This window comes from Lepidochelys kempii, chromosome 6 (genome assembly GCF_965140265.1).
Source record: "Lepidochelys kempii isolate rLepKem1 chromosome 6, rLepKem1.hap2, whole genome shotgun sequence".
In the NCBI taxonomy this organism is placed as follows: domain Eukaryota; kingdom Metazoa; phylum Chordata; order Testudines; family Cheloniidae; genus Lepidochelys; species Lepidochelys kempii.
Window position 1 is genome coordinate 7,598,026 of NC_133261.1, and position 14,258 is coordinate 7,612,283.

Below are 14,258 nucleotides of genomic sequence, written 5' to 3' on the forward strand. Positions count from 1 at the left end.
CAAGTTTCTTCTCTCAATTTGACAAGGGGGCAGGAAGAAGAGGCATAAATCCCTGGAGCTGTGTCAAGAGCTGGAGGAAAGGACTGTGTGTCCATGGCTGAAGGTGGGAGGGGAATGGATGGAGATGTGGTTCTCTGCTCTCTCACACGGAACGTGTCAGCCAGCACAGCTGAGCCATCGTGGGGTTCTGTTAATTTTCTGCTGTTAGATGCCTGCCCTAAATTACTGCCTCCCATCTGAATGAAGGCAAAGCAAGAGGGGCACTGTGCCCTCACCCTTGTCTGGACTTAGGGGATGTCTTCACCACCAAGCGTGGCAACGCTTTAACGTGGCTCTGTAGTCGCAGCACCAGCGCTGGGAAAGAGCTCTCTCAGTGCTGCAAAAAACCCACCCTGACCAGGGGAGTAGCTGCCAGTGCTGGGAGCATTTCCCCACCCTCGTGTCCCACCCAGCTACCAAGTGGCGGGATCTTTTACCAGCAATGGAGGGTGGGGAACCCTGGTGGGCCAGCTTATATTCCATCTTAGTTCTGGTGAAGACTTGCCACTTTTAGGTCTGTAATTGAGTGACCAAAAAGATTGAAGTGTTCTCCAACCAGTTTTTGCATGTTATAATTCTTGACATCTGATTTGTGTCCATTTATTCTTTTACGTAGAGACTGTCCAGTTTGGCCAATGTACATGGCAGAGGGGCATTGCTGGCACATGATGGCATATATCACATTGGTAGATGTGCAGATAAACGAGCCTCTGATAGTGTGGCTGATGTGATTAGGCCCTATGATGGTGTCCCCTGAATAGATATGTGGACACAGTTGGCAACGGGCTTTGTTGCAAGGGTAGGTTCCTGGGTTAGTGGTTCTGTTGTGTGGTATGTGGCTGCTGGTGAGTATTTGCCTCAGGTTGGGGGGCTGTCTGTAGGCAAGGACTGGCCTGTCTCCCAAGATTTGTGAGAGTGATGGGTCATCCCTCAGGATAGGTTGTAGATCCTTGATGATGCATTGGAGAGGTTTTAGTTGGGGGCTGAAAGTGATGGCTAGTGGCGTTCTGTTGTTTTCCTCATTGGGCCTGTCCTGTAGTAGATGAATTCTGGGTACTCTTCTGTCTCTGTCAATTTGTTTCTTCACTTCAGCAGGTGGGTATTGTAGTTGTAAGAATGTTTGATAGAGATCTTGTAGGTGTTTGTCCCTGTCTGAGGGTTTGGAGCAAATGCAGTTGTATCGTAGAGCTTGGCTGTAGACAATGGATTGTGTGGTGTGGTCTGGGTGAAAGCTGGAGGCATGTAGGTAGGAATAGCGGTCAGTAGGTTTCCGGTATAGGGTGGTGTTTATGTGACCATCGCTTATTAGCACCGTAGTGTCCAGGAAGTGGATCTCTTGTGTGGACTGGTCCAGGCTGAGGTTGATGGTGGGATGGAAATTGTTGAAATCATGGTGGAATTCCTCAAGGGCTTCTTTTCCATGGGCCAGATGATGAAGATGTCATCAATAGAGCTCAAGTAGAGTAGGGGCAATAGGGGACGAGAGCTGAGGAAACGTTGTTCTAAGTCAGCCATAAAAATGTTTGCATACTGAGGGGCCATGCGGGTACCCATAGTAGTGCCACTGATTTGAAGGTATACATTGTCCCCAAATGTGAAATAGTTATGGGTGAGGACAAAGTCACAAAGTTCAGCCACCAGGTTAGCCGTGACATTATTGGGGATACTGTTCCTGACGGCTTGTAGTCCATCTTTGTGTGGAATGTTGGTGTAGAGGGCTTCTACATCCATAGTGGCCAGGATGGTGTTTTCAGGAAGATCACCGATGGATTGTAGTTTCCTCAGGAAGTCAGTGGTGTCTCGAAGATAGCTGGGAGTGCTGGTAGCGTAGGGCCTGAGGAGGGAGTCTACATAGCCAGACAATCCTGCTGTCAGGGTGCCAATGCCTCAGATGATGGGGCATCCAGGATTTCCAGGTTTATGGATCTTGGGTAGCAAATAGAATAGCCCTGGTCGGGGTTCCAGGGGTGTGTCTGTGCGGATTTGTTCTTGTGCTTTTTCAGGGAGTTTCTTGAGCATATGGTGTAGTTTCTTTTGGTAACTCTCAGTGGGATCAGAGGGTAATGGCTCGTAGAAAGTGGTGTTAGAGAGCTCCCGGGCAGCCTCTTGTTCATATGCTGACCTATTCATGATGACAACAGCACCTCCTTTGTCAGCCTTTTTGACTATGCTGTCAGAGTTGTTTCTGAGGCTGTGGATGGCATTGTGTTCTGCACAGCTGAGGTTATGGGGCAAGTGATGCTGCTTTTCAACAATTTCAGCCCATGCACGTCAGCGGAAGCACTCTATGTAGAAGTCCAGTCTCTTGTTTCGACCTTCAGGAGGAGTCCACCTAGAATCCTTCTTTTTGTAGTGTTGGTAGGAAGGTCTCTGTGGATTAGTATGTTGTTCAGAGGTGTGTTGGAAATATTCCTTGAGTCGGAGACGTTGAAAATAGGATTCTAGGTCATCGCAGAACTGTATCATGTTCGTGGGGGTGGAGGGACAGAAGGAGAGACCCCGAGATAGGACAGATACTTCTGCTGGGCTAAGAGTATAATTGGATAGATTAACAATATTGCTGGGTGGGTTAAGGGAACCATTGCTGTGGCCCCTTGTGGCATGTAGTAGTTTAGATTGTTTAGTGTCTTTTTTCTTTTGTAGAGAAGCAAAGTGTGTGTTGTAAATGGCTTGTCTAGTTTTTGTAAATTCCAGCCACGAGGAAGTTTGTGTGGAGGGTTGTTTTTTTGTGAGAGTATCCAGTTCTGAGAGCTCATTCTTAATCTTTCCCTGTTTGCTGTAGAGGATGTTGATCAGGTGGTTCCGCAGTTTCTTTGAGAGCGTGTGGCACAAGCTGTCAGCATAGTCTGTGTGGTATGTAGATTGTAATGGATTTTTTACCTTCAGTCCTTTTGGTACGATGTCCATCTGTCTGCATTTGGAAAGGAAGATGATGCCTGTCTGTATCTGTACGAGTTTTTTCATGAATTTCCGATCTTCCAGTTTTGGACAGTTAAGATAGCGACCTTCATGTCTGTGATTGCGTGACCACAGAGATTGAAGTGTTCTCCGACTGGTTTATGAATGTTATAATTCTTGACATCTGATTTGTGTCCATTTATTCTTTTACGTAGAGACTGTCCAGTTTGACCAATGGACATGGCAGAGGGGCATTGCTGGCACATGATGGCATATATCACATTGGTGGATGTGCAGGTGAACGAGCCTCTGATAGTGTGGCTGATGTTATTAGGCCCTTTGATGGTGTTCCCTGAATAGATATGTGATAGATTGTGTGACCAGAGATCAGATATCACCATCGGCCCTTTACATGCTCCTCCTCCCACTGTCCTCTCCCTGCTTTGCCCCTTCACCCCCACAAGTCCTGCTGCTCCTCCATATCAACCCCCACCCCAAACACACAGCAGGACATATCCCACTCCCAGCGCTGTGCGGAGAACCAGCTCCTGTTTGGAGCCCTGCACTTATTAACAGTATGGCCGGCAGACTCCTTCCTTCCCCCACTGCCTCTGGCTGGGCCAGCACCCTGGGAAAGCCCAAGACCCTCCAACCCGGGCCACTGGCCAGGAGGAGCCAAGCCCTGCGTGTGTCAAAGCCCTGGGCAATGCATGCATGGGGAAGCCGCTAAGCTCTGGACTGGGGTGGGAAACAATTTCCAGCCTGTTCCCAACCTGACCCTGCAGGCTTCACAGCAGCCCCCGGACAGGGGTTTAGTGCCCTCTTTGCCCTGCGGTCCAGCCCCCAAGGAGCGTGGGGCTGCTCTGTCCCCTAGGCACCCTCCCCTGCTGAGCTACCTCTCTGGCCGGGTTCTCTGAAGCCTCTGCAATCAGGTTACCTGGGCCCTGGTGCACAGTGCATTCTTAAGGCTTAACCCCTTCCTTCCCACGCTGTAGCCGGGGGGGACAGAAGGCATCTAGGTTATGTTGGTGGCCAGCAGAAGCATGGAGGTCTTAGCTAATTTATGATACTGTGTGGGCAGTAAGGGACAAGCTGCTTCCAGCCACGGTGGGGGGAACAAGATGAGATGAGCTCTGCAAAGACAAGGGCCAGGTCATCACTTCCCCTCTACTCCTCCTCTGTGGCTGGAAGCAGCTCCTAGCCCTTCCCTCCTGCACAGTGCCAAAAGGCTGCTGGTGGCCACATGCCATATTTTGGTATAAGCCCTTGCAGAAATGGGGGGAGGCATGTGAGCCTGCGTGCCCCCATCCATGTGTTGCCTTGGTAAGATGTGGCACCAGGTACCAGGAGCGGCAGGTCTGACCCGGGGGCCCAGCAAGGCATGGAGGGCAAAGAGCACCAGGCAGGGAAAGGGCCAAGTCTGTCAGTCACACACACATACACCCGTGTGAGAGAGGTGTATGGGCATGTGTGTGTGTCACCTCACCCTGCAGGTGTGGGAAGGTGTGTGTGGGGGTGTCACACACCCCTAAATGTGAACCCTAAAGCCTTAAAGATAAGAAGGTAAATAAAAAGAATCCAACTAGGCAGTATTTCTTTTTAATGGAGGCTCAGTCAACTTGATGTTAATTTGAATGTTTGTACTGCATAGTTCTGATTGATTGCCAGTGAACTCACTAGTAATTTTACGAGGTGTTCATACCCAGCACAGGGAAATATGGTCACCCTAATTATAAAACACACCACCATGTTGGTCTCTCTGACCTATTTTCTGACAGTCTGCCCTGAGATTGGCACTCACAGTTGTGAGCCACTCCAGACAGCATGAAATTAGGAGAACCTGGTATAGGGGGAAGGGGGCACATAGCACCCCTAGCATGGAGGGAAGTTGGGAATGGGGGGCAGACAGAGCTGGCCTGAGAGTGAAGGGGGGCCCTGGTTTAGAGGGAGGGAGTAATGGGGGGCACACAGAGCTCCTGGTGGGGGGAAGATTAGGGAAGTCTGGTATGGAGGGAGTGAAGGAAAATGGGGGGGGGTAGGGGAATGGGAGCACATTCAGAACCCCTGCTATTGGGGGAGGAATGGGGGGAGTGAGGAATGGGGTACACAAAGCCCCTGGTATGGGGGGAATGGGAGTCACACAGAGCTGCTGTCATTGGAGGGGGAAACGGGGGGGGTGTAGTATGGGAGGAGGAGGGACTTTGGGGGGCACACAGAGCCCCTGAAATAGAGGGGCATGGGAGCGTGGCATGCAGGAAGCTTGTGCGAGGGATGTGAGGGAATGGAGGGATGTGAGGATCCTCTGGGGTGTGAAATAAGTTCACCCGACAGTAGCAACCTAGTGTGTGACCCCCTTCGACACATACACTAAACCCAGAACATAAAGTTTGCAACATCAGCCTTATCCACAGGCCTGTGTCGGGGTACTGATATGGCAGGATGTACGAGGCTGCACAGGGTGACTGTTGAAAAAATAAATGAGAAAACTGAATGAGGTGATGGGGCTGGCTGCCTAGACAGGGAAAGGTACTTGGACAGAGCAATGCTGGGGAAGGTCAGGGGGAGCTAGGGTAGCTCTGGCCTGACCAACTCCCAGGCTGAGGGCCTGATACAGGGCCTGGAGGAGGTATTAGAGCTGCGGAGGGGCAGCCGGGGAGGAAGAGGCAGCAGGTCCACCCCCCTTGCTGATGATGAGTGGCCAGTTCAGACTGCAGTTTGCCCCTGAGGGAAGGGGCTAGGTGAAGAACGGCAGTGGGTCACTGAGGCGAGTGGTGGGATTAGGGGTAGCCAGTTCCCTGGAGGGGCAGCACCCAGAGAGTGGGGCACCGCCAGAGGGCGGTACCCCAGGAAAGTGCACCATGGTCTGGGAGGGATGCAGGGCCTAATGTGGTGGAGCTTGGAAAAGGGCAGGTAATTATGGGCAAGACACCACCTGCAGAGGGTGCTCCTGAGTGGCGAGAGCTAATTCCCTAGCCTGGCCAGCCTCGTATCTACCTCACAGTCTGTGTGAGAATCTAAAGAGATCCCATCCCCCAACGAAGTGTCTGTATTATGCAGTGGACGCTTATAGTAAGTCAGACATTTCAAGAAGTATTTTGGGGAGAGCCGCTGGCTGGTGTCCCTCTGGGTTTACAGGAAATTGGCAGAAGAGAAGAAGTCACATCCCTAAAGAGCGCACATCATCCCCCTCTCCTGTGACCCTTGGCACCATCACAGGCTCTATTTGTATCCAGTGGTGAACCAAGATGAAACTGAAAGGGTTTAAGCTCAGGTTCAGACTGTCCTTCATCAGAGAGTGTCACTGGCAGGGCAAGAGCAGCTGTTTCGGGACACTGATATCTTTCTGCTCTCCCCCTGCTCCCAGGGACGTGCTCCCAGCCAGGATGCTGGTATGGCAGGGCCAGGTCACTACTGAGCTGTGACTAAGTCTACAGAATTAACAGTTTTCAGAGTAACAGCCGTGTTAGTCTGTACTCGCAAAAAGAAAAGGAGTACTTGTGGCACCTTAGCGACTAACCAATTTATTTGAGCATGAGCTTTCGTGAGCTACAGCTCACTTCATCGGATGCATACCGTGGAAACTGCAGCAGACTTTATATATACACAGAGAATATGAAACAATACCTCCTCCCACCCCACTGTCCTCCTGGTAATAGCTTATCTAAAGTGATCATCAGGTGGGCCATTTCCCACACAAATCCAGGTTTTCTCACCCTCCACCCCCCCACACAAATTCACTCTCCTGCTGGTGATAGCCCATCCAAAGTGACAACTCTTTACACAATGTGCATGATAAACAAGTTGGGCTATTTCCTGCACAAATCCAGGTTTTCTCACATCCCCCCCACCCCCATACACACACACAAACTCACTCTCCTGCTGGTAATTAACAGTGATGATCAGATTGTGTCTGGCAAAACTGAACTGAGTTTATCAGAGTGGGTTCAGTCCAGACCTAGGCCAATCACATCACTCCCTTTCCCCTCAGGCACAGCCCTGGATCAGTTATTAGCAATCAGGTTAGAGTTCCACTCTTGGGGAGGTGACTCATTTATTAGCCTAGTCAGTCACTAGGGTTGCCAATTTTAGTTAGATGTATTCCTGGAGGTAAACTCCTCATGTTACATATCTTTAATTCAAGATTAATCTTTAATTCCTGGAGACTCCAGGGCAATCCTGGAGGGTTGGCAACCCCAGAGGGTTGGCAACCCTACAGTCAATCTGTAATTATATGCTACTGACACACCTAAGAGATGTGGGGAGTGTTTGTTCCCCACATTTCTAGTCACATGCCATCATGCCATGCAGTAGAGAGTCCTCCTTAACTTGGGGTCTTGAAACAAATGACCTGTTCTTTTATCACTGAGATTAATAACAAAGGGGAAGAAGTTTCAGTCATGTGTGTTGCAGTCGTACCTAGTGACCAACCGAGATCGGGGCCCCATTGTACTGGAAACTATACAAACAGAGGATGGCAGACAGTGCTAGTCTGAGGAACAATTCTAAATAGACCAGACAAAGACAGGGTAGGGGGAAGCGATATAACTCTCAGACAGAACCATCAATGGGATGGCAGCAGACCCCATGTTAGTGCCAGTGGGATGTGTGTTTTTTGGCAGTGGTGGTGCTGGGTTTAATTAGGAAGGGAGAAACTAAACAGAAAGACAAGAGAAGGGAGGATGCAGTGAGGAGGAAGGTCTGAGGGGCAGCAGTTTTGTGATATTACAGTCATTTTCTTTTTATCTCCATTATTATTTGAATCAGGTTCCGCACAGCCCGAGTGCCTCCCTCCCACATTCCCGGCTGCAGTGTACAGCCCAGTGAGCCTTAGCCCTGCTCTGGGGAGTGGGGTACACGAGTAGGACTTAGATTTGCTCTCTAGCTAACACCTATGCTATATATTTTTATTGGAGGTCGTTGGGCTTCTTCACAAGCAATATTATCACAAGCAGTAAGGTATAAACCCTTATAACTGTTACAAAAGCTTCCTCTCCAGTCACCCACAAGGGAGAAAGCTTGGAAGCAAGTGCTGTGTTGGAGTTAAAATTTTGATCCCACCAGATCTTTTATACAAATATCCATCGTCAGAGAGTTACATATTAAATATAGACATTGCAGCTGTCACTTCTCTGTCTGCTGGGCTATGGGAGCCAAGAAACCCTTGGCAAACTTCCAGCCATGTTAGACAGAAGAGAGCAGGACCAGCCGGTCAGATATAAACATTTATAAACAGCCTCAGAGTAACTGAGGATTAAGGTTCGTGTTGATGTGATTAGATCAGCCACTGACCTCGCTACTGTTGATCATGACATGCTGTGAACTCACCTGTGTATGTTATTAGTAGGTTTTCACACACTGTGGACCAAAGCAGGGGTGGTCAGGGCTGCTCGTGGGTGGCTCCATCCCTACCTTTGCTGAGAGAAAAGGAGTACTTGTGGCACCTTAGAGACTAACCAATTTTTTTGAGCATAAGCTTTTGTGAGCTACAGCTCACTTCATCGGATGTGTACAGTGGAAAATACAGTGAGGATGTTTTTATACACACAGACCATGAGAAAATGGGTGTTTATCACTTCAAAAGGTTTTCTCTCCCCCCACCCCACTCTCCTGCTGGTAATAGCTTATCTAAAGTGATCACTCTCCTTACAATGTGTATGATAATCAAGGTGGGGCATTTCCAGCACAAATCCAGGGTTTAACAAGAACATCTGAGGAACGGGGGGCAGGGGGGGGGGGAGGAGGAAGGAATAAACAAGGGGAAATAGGTTACTTTTTATGATGACTCAACCACTCCCAGTCTCTATTCAAGCCTAAGTTAATTGTATCCAATTTGCAAATTAATTCCAATTCAGCAGTCTCTCGTTGGAGTCTATTTCTGAAGTTTTTCTGTTGTAATATCGCAACTTTCATGTCTGTAATCGCGTGACCAGAGAGATTGAAGTGTTCTCCGACTGGTTTATGAATGTTATAATTCTTGACATCTGATTTGTGTCCATTTATTCTTTTACGTAGAGACTGTCCAGTTTGACCAATGTACAGGACAAAGGGCCATTGCTGGCACATGATGGCATATATCACATTGGTAGATGTGCAGGTGAACGAGCCTCTGATAGTGTGGCTGATGTTATTAGGCCCTGTGATGGTGTCCCCTGAATAGATAGGTGGACACTGTTGGCAACGGGCTTTGTTGCAAGGATAGGTTCCCAGGTTAGTGGTTCTGTGGTGTGGTATGTGGTTGCTGGTGAGCATTCGCTTCAGGTTGGGAGGCTGTCTGTAGGCAAGGACTGACCTGTGTCCCAAGATTTGTGAGAGTGATGGGTCGTCCCTCAGGATAGGTTGTAGATCCTTGATGATGCGTTGGAGAGGTTTTAGTAGGGGCTGAAGGTGATGGCTAGTTCAGCAGGTGGGTATTGTAGTTGTAAGAATGCTTGATAGTGAAGAAACAGATTGACAAGCCAGAAGAGTACCCAGAAGTCACCTACTACAGGACAGGCCTAACAAAGAAAATAACAGAACGCCACTAGCCATCACCTTCAGCCCCCAACTAAAACCTCTCCAACGCATTATCAAGGATCTACAACCTATCCTGAAGGAGCTCACAAAAGCTTATGCTCAAATTAATTGGTTAGTCTCTAAGGTGCCACAAGTACTCCTTTTCTTTTTGCAAATATAGACTAACACGGCTGCTACTCTGAAACATGCCTTAGAGTGATTTAGCTTAACAAAGAGAAGGTGAAGGGGTGACTTGATTACAGTCTATAAGTATCTAAATGGGGAACAAATATTTTCTCTAGCAGAGATGGTATAACTCGCTCCAATGGATGGAAGTTGAAGCTACACAAATTCAGACTGGGAATAAGTTGTACATTTTTGACAGTGAGGGTAATTAGCCACTGGAACAATTTACCAAGGGTCATGGTGGATTCTCTATCACTGATCATTTTTAATTCAAGTTTGGCCATTAAAAAAAAAATCTGCTCTATGAATTATGGGGCAGTTCTCTGGCCTGTGTTATACAGAAGGTCAGACTAGACTAGACAATCACAATTGTCCCTTCTGGCCTTGGAATCAATGAATAAGCCCATCAGGAACTGATTAAATACTTAGGTTCCTGGGCAGGGTAAAGGGATGTACAGTAGGGAGAGGGCTGATGGGAGTTGTTGTGCCCTCATTAGCAAAGCCATCATACTTGTAAAGTATCCTTTTCCCATGTCTATCTTTCACAGTTCTGTTAAAGTTCTCCACATCTCCTTGCTGATGAAGAATGTAAGCCATACTTACAGGATGGGGGACTCTATCCTGGGAAGGGTACCAATATCCCACCTTCATTAAATAAGTCATTATTGACTAGAGCCTAAGCTACTTACACAGTTTTACTTAGGGTACGTCTACACTTCAAGCTGGGGGTCTGATTCCCAGCTCAGGTAGAGATACACACACTAGCTCTGATCCAGGTTGGGCACTAAAAATAACATTGCTGCAGCAGTGTGAGTGGCAGGAGGGACTAGCTGCCAGACGATGTGGCTAGCATCGTGGATGGGTGTTTACACCTAGCCACTTGTGCCCCTACGACTACACTCTGGTTTTAGTGCACTAGAATGGGTTAGTGTCCTCGAGCTTGGAATCCTGAAAATGTAGCCAAGCCCCCACTAAAACTTACTGAGGCAATTGCCATTTGAAATCCTGAGTAAGGAGTTCAGGGTTTGAGCCATGTGTCTTTATTCTGTGCTCTGTCAGCATCTAGAGATCCCAACAAAGTGCCTGCTCTGCTTGATATACAGCAAGATCTCAGGCTGTCAGAAATGTAAATCAATTTAAATTTAGTAAATGAGTCAGGAACAGGATATGGAGAGGAAGGTATTTTGGGCAGAGTGGACAAACAGCTTTTCCCAGGGTTTATGGGAAATCACTGCAAGAGAATCATAGAATATCAGAGTTGAAAGGAACCTCTGGAGGTCATCTAGTCCAACCCCCTGCCCAGAGCAGGACCAATCCCCAATTAAATCATCCCAGCCAGGGCTTTGTCAAGCCTGACCTTAAAAACTTCTAAGGAAGGAGATTCCACCACCTCCAAAAAGAACGCATTCCAGTGTTTCACCACCCTCCGAGTGAAAAAAGTTTTTCCTAATATCCAACCTAAACCTCCCCCACTGCAACTTGAGACCATTACTGCTTGTCCTGTCATCTGCTATCACTGAGAATAGTCTAGATCCATCCTCCTTGGATCCACCTTTCAGGTAGTTGAAAGCAGCTATCAAATCCCCCCTCATTCTTCTCTTCTGTAGACTAAACAATCCCAGATCCCTCAACCTCTCCTCATAACTCATGTGTTCCAGACCCCTAATCATTTTTGTTGCCCTTCGCTGGACTCTCCAATTTTTCCACATCCTTCTTGTAGTGTGGGGCCCAAAACTGGACACAGTACTCCCGATGAGGCCTCACCAATGTCGAACAGAGGGGAACGATCACGTCCCTCGATCTGCTCGCTATGCCCCTACTTATACATCCCAAAATGCCATTGGCCTTCTTGGCAACAAGGGCACACTGTTGACTCATATCCAGCTTCTCGTACACTGTAACCCCTTGGCCCTTTTCCGTAGAACTGCTGCCTAGCCATTCGGTCCCTAGTCTGCAGTGGTGCATTGGATTCAGTCAGAAGGATGGGGGTCGATGCCAGCAGGAGGGGACGGCTCTTTCACTGGATGAGAATGTGGGAGGCTTGCAACCCATGAAACGAAAAGCTAAAAATAATGAGGTGTTTTATGAAAGGGGCCCCCGCTGTTACCCCAGCATTATGACTGAGACTGGGGTATGAATGAAGCCCAGTTTGTCCTCCCTTACAGGGGGGATCCCAAGCGTGTGACAAATGATCCAGACCTCTCCCCTGGAGCCCCACAGAGGGGGAGCTGCAGTGACTGGGGCCTCTTGTACCCAGCTCTTGCCCCACCCTGCGCAGCACCAGAGCCTCCCGCTTCCCCTGCCGGCTCTGGGGCTGGGCCCAGACCCCTCCCTGACCCTGCAGCCCGGGCTCCCAGCACAGCCACAGCCCTGCCCAGGGGTCTGCAAGCCCTGAGGAGCCCTTTATAGCCCCCCCGGCACCCAGGCCAGCCCCTGATTGGCTGCTCCATTATCCTCTGTGCAAATTAGCTCCCACCCCCGAGGCTAATGAGGGCCCAGGTGGCTGTAAGGGGGGAGGGGAGCTTGGCATGTCCTGGGGTGACAGTTAAACCGACACAGCAGAGTCACCCTGTGGAGCTGGGGGTCACTAGGGAAGGGAGGGGGCAGTTCAGGGGGGCTGAGGTGCAGGAGGGGCTGCAGGGGTCAGGAGATGGGTTCAGGGGAGCAGAGGGCGTTGGGGGTTCATACAGGGCTCATTAGGGGGACTGAGGAGGGGGCCAGGATGGGGGAGGGGCAGAGTCCAGGCATGGAGTAGATTTGGGGGGCAGAGTTGAGGGGATTGTTGAGGAGGGGGAAGTTCAGGGGCAGTTTACAGGGGTCAGTGTTGGGGAGGGGGAGAAGTTCAGGCTGACTCCCTCCCTCCCCAAGGCAGGGCTGTGGGGCACAAACTGGCTTTATTAGCAGGCAAGGACTTTCTCCTCCTCCCAGCCCCATGCGGTTTGGGGCTGGGGGCACAGAGGTTGGAGCAGGGGAGGGGTGTTATCAAGCCAAAGGGCGGGGGGTTGTTTGCTTCAGGGCAGGGAGCAGAATGGGGCGGGTGCCGTCCAAAGGGCAAGCGAAGGAGATGGAAGCAGGAGGCGGCAGGTGGCAGTTCAGGGGGCATGAGGGGGAAAAGGCTTTTTGGGGGTCACTGAAGGGCAGGAGGTGCAGGGCGAGGCAGGGTGTCAGGAGGCAGATTCAGGGGAGCAGAGAGGATTTGGAGGGGTTAGTAGAAGACCCATGGGGAGATTTGTGGGGGGAGGGTGTGGGAAAGGTCAGATTACAGGAACTACTGCTGCTTCACCCTGCCCCCCCCCCCAATTAGCCCAGCTGGGCCCCTCTGCCCTGGGGTGGGGAACTCCCAGGGGCTGCTAGGGTGCCCAAATAGCAAGTTTGAAAAATCGGGACAGAGTGTGTGTGGGGTAATAGGCACCTATACAAGAAAAAGCCCTGAATATTGGGACATCTGGTCACCCAAGCCCCTGCAGCGTCCCTGCCCCAGGAGACCTGTTGCCCCATTGCCCCCAGGCCGAGCTGTGGGAAGGGAGACCTGAGCCACCCAAAGGAGGGAGGCCGGAGAACCTCAGTGCAGCAGCAGGAGGGGAGAAGGGCCCAGTGCTGGGAGCAGCGGAGAGACAGAGCCCATATGTGAGGTGTAAGAATTGGATGGGGAGAGGTGGGAATTAATGATCACCTGGAGAGTGGGAGGCCCTGAGTGGCAACACTAGGATTGGTCGCGTTCTGTGTGTTTATTATTGACTTGGAATAATGGTCTAAAAACTTGAGATAGGAAAACTTGCCCGGGACACCGAATTCTTTTGTTTGGGTGGATTGTGAGGCATTTCAAAAAGAGCTTGATAATGTCAGGCAACATTCAATGCGTCTGTGCAAGGTGCTGCCTTTCAAGAAGGCTGACTTAAGAAAATTCAGGGAGTTGGTAGGTAAGATCCCTGGGTAGCAAGTCTAAAGGGAAAAACAGTTCAAGAGTTGGCAGTTTTTCAGAGACATTATTACTTGCCTGTAGCAAGGCGAAGGCTCACCGGCATAGCGCCTCCTGCTGGTCATCTTGGAAGTCAGCTCTTCAGCACTGGGAGCCCCCTCTGCAGGCTGGTGTCTTGCCTGCCTTAGGGCCCCCATATCCCTCCTGGACCTCGGTGCCCCTTTACCTTGGGGTGCTGCCCCCTAGCTGTACCCCCACACTCTGGGTCTCCCCTCCCAGGGGAACCCCCAACCCTCTAAACCCACCTTGCCTCAGTGGCTACTGCAAGTCATCATCTAGCCGCTGCTCACTGGAGCAGACTGCAGTCTGTAATGGCCACTCATCATTGGCAAGGGGGTAAGATCTGCTGCCTTTGCCTATCCCCAGGCTGCCCCTCTGCCTCCCCAGTACCTTTCTTAGGCCTTAGCCTGGGGATTTACCAGGCTGCTGCTCCCCAGCTCCCTTTGCCCTTTCCCAGCACTGCTCCACTTCAGGTACATTGCTCCCAGGCAGCTAGCCCTTCTCCCTCCAGGGCTAGAGTGATACTCCTCTCACTTCTGGCCCCAAGCCCTCTTATAAGGGCCAGCTGGACCCTGACTGAGCTGGCCACAGCTGTGGCTGCTTCCCGAATCAGCCTAGCCCAGCCACAGCCCTCTCTAGGGATGCTTTTAACCCCTGTTTTACT